We start from the raw sequence: 6,623 nt of genomic DNA, 5'->3' as shown, positions 1-6,623 counted from the left end.
AATAAATGAGCTTTCAACTGCATGATTTTGTATTTCTGATAACATTATATAATTACTTGCATGGGGACTATTTTTAAATAAATTATTTATTATTTCAAATTTAAATTCAAAAACTAAATACTTTTTTTTCATATATATTGGCTATTCAATAGTAGATTAGTAGTAGAGTTCAACAGTAGTTCGTTATATCCACGGTTATTGAGGTGTTAACTTTCACACAGGATTAGGTTCAAAAAGGGACGAAGAGGACGAATATGAGAAATTCGTCGAGTTCACAAAAAAGTAAATATTATTTATTTTCAATCACAATACAGTGTTATTTTTGTCTTAAGTTCAACTTGTTAGTTTTGTTAGATGTTTTAGAGAAGATCGAGTCCACGAGGATCGAATAAAGAATCATGGGATGGCTCTTTTGAAGATCGAGGAAAGACCGAACAAATATTTTATTAACATTTTCTTTGAATAAATGATTTATGGTCTTTTATTATTATTTTTTTGTAGTTTGACGTTTTTTACAATGGAAAATTTTATTTTCTTCGTGATTTAGTATGATTTATTTGGTTTTTCAATGATATAGTGTTGACTGTTGAGTTGACTGTTGTTTGTCTTCGGTTGTAACTTGTAACGCTTTGCTAAAGACTGAAAACCTTATCTGGCCCAGTTAATAGCCCATAACAAACTGATCGGCCCGCCCAACAGAGTGACTGAGTGTATGTGTGCAGCTGGCCCAGCTAATTGCATGCTGCATAACAAACCGATCTGGCCCATAATAGATAAGCCCGGTGAGCGGGTTACGGGTCCATTGCCTACCACTCTACCCGGTCCTTATACAGTTTCATGTTCCGGTTCCATGTTCAATTAAATTCCACTAATTGGGTAAACTCTTCCCGTGGTCCTGTCCGATTTGGTCTGGGTCTGACCCGATGCACATGGCTAGACGAAATTATGCTAATATGCTATGCTAACTAAAATGTCAAAAGGTTTTGTTTTATCGCATGTCATTATGTTATGCATTTTTATTCTTTGCTTTTGCATTTCTCTCATATTAATTACACATTAATTATACATATTTTTAAAGTTCTTTTTTTATATTTTTTGTTTAATAATTTCCATGAATGCTTTTACAAAAGTTATTTTATTTTTTAAAAAATTAGGTTTGTTTATAATACATTATTATAAACTGAACATTTTCATTATTTAATTTGTCTAATATAAATTATATTGTTCTTATATATATGGAAAAGTGGATTTTAATAATCCCAACTTTATGTTATTGGTGATAATAATCTTACCTTAATTTATTCCCACCAGTTGTCAAAAATTTTAAAAAGTTGTCTCTCAATGGTCTTTCGTAAAAAAAACCTAACAGCGTTAATTTTTTTCGAATTTCAAACTGATATTTTAGGGTTTTTGATCGGAAGGAGGATACGAGTTGATTAACGTAAAACTTAGCTTGAAATGATGCTTGAAATGGCTTGATTAGTGCTTTAAATCAAGTGAAACTTCAAATCAACAGAAGTTAGGTTGTTTGGAGTATCGTTTCGAGCTAAGTTTTACATTAATTGTTGGTGCATTTTGTGACCGTCGCTATGCAATTCTGATCAGCAGAAACGAAGTACGAAGTTAGAACAACTTCACTATAGGCGAAGTTATAACAACTTTGCCATAGGCGAAGTTGTAACAACTTCTGCCATAGGCGAAGTTAGAACAACTTCGCCATAGGCGAAGTTATAACAACTTAGCCTACTGGCCCAAGCCCAAGCCCACGAAGTTGTTTCGATATATATATACGTGTCTTGTTTAGGTTTGTGTATCCAGAAAGTTAGAGAGTTTTGTGTTACAGTTCATTTGTCTAGAGAGAAACCGAGAGGGAGAGTCGTGTGGGACGACCCGAGGTAGAGCTCACCTCGGGTCGGACGTGTTTCTGTTTATGTTCGGTATGTAACGTGTTTGGTTATTATATAAAAGATCTGCAGATGTTTTTATCCCGTTCGTGTGTTTGTTCGTGTATGTGTTTGTGTGTAATCGTGTTCTTCGTCTTCTACACCAATAAACGAGTCTAGGAGGATTCCGCACTCCTAGACCTCGTGCGGATCTCGTATCGATCAGCGACGCCCCGGGGGGACCTACAAGTGGTATCAGAGCCTTAGGCTCTTATGCTATGGTTCGAGATCTGCGTTTTGGTGTTTCTGGCACGTTTCTGATGCGTTTCTGGCCGAACAGCCGCCGCAGGCGAAGTTATGGGGTTCAGGCGATGTTGTCGCTTAAATTTTAGGGTTTAGGCGAAGATATAAGGTTAAGCGAAGTTATTCACAACTTCGCCTACCTCACAAGTTCGCTTATCTCAGGCGAAGTTATCTGTCAGGCGAAGTTTTGGACAGGCGAAGTTAAGGAGGAGCGAAGTTGACTTTAGGCGAAGTTAAAAAAAAAAAAAAAGTGTTTGGAGTTTTCGTCTGTATGGCCAGGTGTACGCGATTATTGTGAGACCGAAGACGTTGTTCCGTCAACGAGTGAAACTTGTTATCTCTTGGTCTTACGTGTGAACAAATACGTGTCAACTCTGGATATGGAGTTGAGGTTGTGAATGGGATATTGATTGAAACTGGATATTGACACATATTTGGGTGTTTGTGGACAATGAAATAGTTGTTGTTCGAGGTTGACCAACTGAAGAAAGTCAAATTGAACTGAAGGTTTTCGTCATTACTGGATTGCGGTCAGAGCATATTATTTATGTTATTTTCAAGGCGTTCGAGAATTGGATCCTGAAACGTGATGCTTATTTATTAAAGTGAAAATTCTGGAACAAGTTGGATTTAATCGGGAATTAAAGTGTTATATGTTCTTGATCGTTATCCCTGGTGATTGAAGATGCTTCGGATTAATTAATGGTCATGTGTGTTAGATTCTGTCAAGTTGGTTTTGTGATGAAATTGATCACTTGATGTTGAGTAGTTGAAGATTAAACCTTAGCGTATGCCGACGTGTTGGTGAAGTTGTGGAGGGAGCCCAACTTCACGTGTTGGTGAAGTTAGAATAACTTCACGTGTTGGTGAAGTCAGAAGGACTCACGTGATTGGTTGAGATGATCAATTAGGCACGGGGATGCATGCATTTCAAAGACCTCAATCTATATAGTCGGAGAAGCTTACACTGAAGGGGAGATCGGATATGGAAGACGCTGGGTGATTGGTAGATTTGTGAAGCTACAAGACAGTTTCAGACACGGCTGGTTGAAGAGCAAACAGAAGATCATCAGTTAAGAGGGAGTCTGTTGGTGCATGTTTTGTAACAGATGATCTTTTGTGTTTGTTAGAATTGAGAGCAACGGTCAAAGGGGAGTCTGTTGGTGCATTTTGTGACCGTCGCTATGCAATTCTGATCAGCGGAAACGAAGTACGAAGTTAGAACAACTTCACCATAGGCGAAGTTATAACAACTTCGCCATAGGCGAAGTTATAACAACTTCGCCTACTGGCCCAAGCCCAAGCCCGCGAAGTTGTTTCGATATATATATACGTGTCTTGTTTAGGTTTGTGTATCCAGAAAGTTAGAGAGTTTTGTGTTACAGTTCATTTGTCTAGAGAGAAACCGAGAGGGAGAGTCGTGTGGGACGACCCGAGGTAGAGCTCACCTCGGGTCGGACGTGTTTCTGTTTATGTTCGGTATGTAACGTGTTTGGTTATTATATAAAAGATCTGCAGATGTGTTTATCCCGTTCGTGTGTTTGTTCGTGTATGTGTTTGTGTGTAATCGTGTTCTTCGTCTTCTACACCAATAAACGAGTCTAGGAGGATTCCGCCCTCCTAGACCTCGTGCGGATCTCGTATCGATCAGCGACGCCCCGCGGGGGACTTACATTAATCGACCAAACAACTTAATTTTTGTTGATTTGAAGTTTAAACACTTGATTTGAAGCACTAATCAAGCCATTTGAAGCATCATTTCAAGCTAAGTTTTACGTTAATCAACTCGTATCCTCCTTCCGATCAAAAGCCCTAAAATATCAGTTTGAAATTCGAAAAAAGCTTAACGCCGTTAGGTTCTTTTTAATGAAGGACCATTGAGAGCCAATTTTTTAAAATTTGGGACCACTGATGGGAATAAACTAAGTTGGGATTATTATCGGCCAGTAACAGAAAGTTGAGATTATTAAAATCCAATTTGTCTATATGTATAAGAAAACATTTACAGATTTATGAAACATTTTATCTCATAAAACTTACTCAGCGAGTTCATTGTTAAAAATACATGGATCTTTAACCAAACCCGGCCCGCCTTCTTTTTACCCTTATTTTCTTTTCTCCTGTAACCATAATCTCTTTCTTTTTACTCATATAATGCCGATCAAAACCTTATTGCACATTTTTTTGACTAACCAAAAGCTTTCTTCCATTGTTGACTGGTTCATAATGTTTCGACTGTACCGTTTATGTTCTCATAATACTATTTTACTTTAGTTGTTTTTTAGTGTATCATCTAGCGTTGTATCGAAAAAACATTTAGAGATTTATGATTCAGTTTTAAGTTTGTGAATGTTGTTATTTAACTTTGTACTTATTTAATGTAATAATACTTAACTTTATTTATCTTTCTTTTATTTATAAAGTTATCACTAAAACGCATAGAACAGACAGTGCACGGGATTTACCAACGATTGGATTTTACGGACAATTTTGTTTTAGTTATGGAACTATAAAGAACACAACTGACTGGACCGAATAGAGGCCTACTCACCGCCATAATGTTGGGACCAACAACGCTTTACTAATGCCAGGGTTTTACCCACCGACTAAACGCCACTTTAGATATCTTTTTTATATGTTAATTTGACGAAATTATTTTTTGGTTTAAACGCTTAGGTTTTACAAACATTGTATATACTGTGCCGTAACAAACGTAACTGAAACCGACCAAATTTATGTCGACTCACCGCCACAAGGTCGGGTGGGTACCGACAATGTTTGGGTTTACCGACGTTCGGGTTTTAACCACCAACCAACCACCACAATTGAGCACCATCAACCAATTCCGACGGTGGTTCTAGGTTCCGACGACCTCAATAACTGGGAGCTTTTACCGAAAAAAAGTTTCTAAATGTCTGATCTAAGCTTACAAAGATGTTTGAGTCGAAAATATTGAGTTTTTACGGAAAAATGCGAGTTTTCCGGCAAAAAAACGTTTCTGCTACGAACTGCGTTAGAATTCTGTTAGTCGCAGACTGTTAAAAACAAATATGATTAAAGGTGTGATCGTTATCGGCAATTCGTAAGTTTGGTAAAAACATGCATTTGTTTTGAAGATTGTAAATTATTATCATAAACAAACAGTTGAAAAACAAATTTTCAATACATGACAACATATATAGAAACTAAACCTAAGGAGCTCTCAAAGACAAAAGAAAAACAAGGAAAAGGCCAGGGTTTGGTGACTTCATCATCATCTTTTCCGATTTTATCCCTCCGACTTACAAACAAAAGAAAATATAATAATAATAATAATAATAATAATAATAATAATAAAAAAAAGCCATAGCCAATTAGCCACTGTCTGAAATTCAATCCCAATCCAATCGATCTTCTCGTCTTCACGACAATTTGAAGAAACATGAAATGAATCTGACCTGATCCAAGACGATTCCTCGGTGTTCGAGATAAACGAACCACGACTTCATCTTCTTCTCCGGTAGTTCGAGACCTGCCATAGAAATATGGGGGGTGTGGAGGTGACTGCTAAGAAATCTCGAGGATCTCTTGTTTACAGACACAAAAATGGTTATGGTGGTGGCTCTTATTGAGAACAACAACCCTTAATAAGGAGGTGGAGACCTCCTTATATAGGGAGCCTCATGGTCACCATCATGGTACCCTAATGGGCCTAGCCCAGTTAGGGTTACCTCCACAAAACCCCCTCAGCCCAATAATATTGTATTAGTCCATATAATAAAATAAGTCAGACATAATAAATTAAGGTCGTAAGCCGGGTTTAGTACCATACCCCTACAAGCCCCCCAAGTCCAGTGTTGCTCCTAGGCGTGCAAGCGTTTAGGTGGAGCGCTGGACTTCATAAGGTGTGTTAGGATATGAGGCGGTTTTTTCCCCTTTCTTCGGCCTTGTCTTTATTGTCTTTGAGTTTTGAGAGGTTTTCTCCATGATGGTGACATGTTGTGATCCTTATGATAATAATGGTGCACTGGCATGAATAAGATATAGCATGCATCATAACAATAGTGGCGCGGGGCCTGATAAAAGATAGAGTGCGCATCTCGATAATAATGTAATGCAACTTGCGCGCGAGGCAGCTTACGAGCTATAAAAATAATGAAGCTTGCGCGCGAGGCGACTTACGAGCTATAAAATAATGGAGCATGCGCGAGTTGCGGCTTATGAGCTATAATATTGTGACAACTGCCCAATCCGACCCGACCCAGGTACCCGTTTTCGAATCCGATTCTTTTTATGATTTAAAATTTGATTATTAATCTTTGTAAATTTAACATTAAATAAACTATATATATATATATATATATATATATATATATTTATATATTCTTACTAATAATAATATTTCCTTCCCGCCGTCCCGCCTCTTTCTCTCCCTTGTCGCCGTCCCGCCTTTTTGCT

Source organism: Bidens hawaiensis, unplaced genomic scaffold (assembly GCF_021521415.1).
Source record: "Bidens hawaiensis isolate Kalapana, Puna unplaced genomic scaffold, B.hawaiensis_p1.1 tig00050256_1, whole genome shotgun sequence".
Taxonomy (NCBI): domain Eukaryota; kingdom Viridiplantae; phylum Streptophyta; class Magnoliopsida; order Asterales; family Asteraceae; genus Bidens; species Bidens hawaiensis.
Note: the sequence above shows the minus strand (reverse complement) of the source record.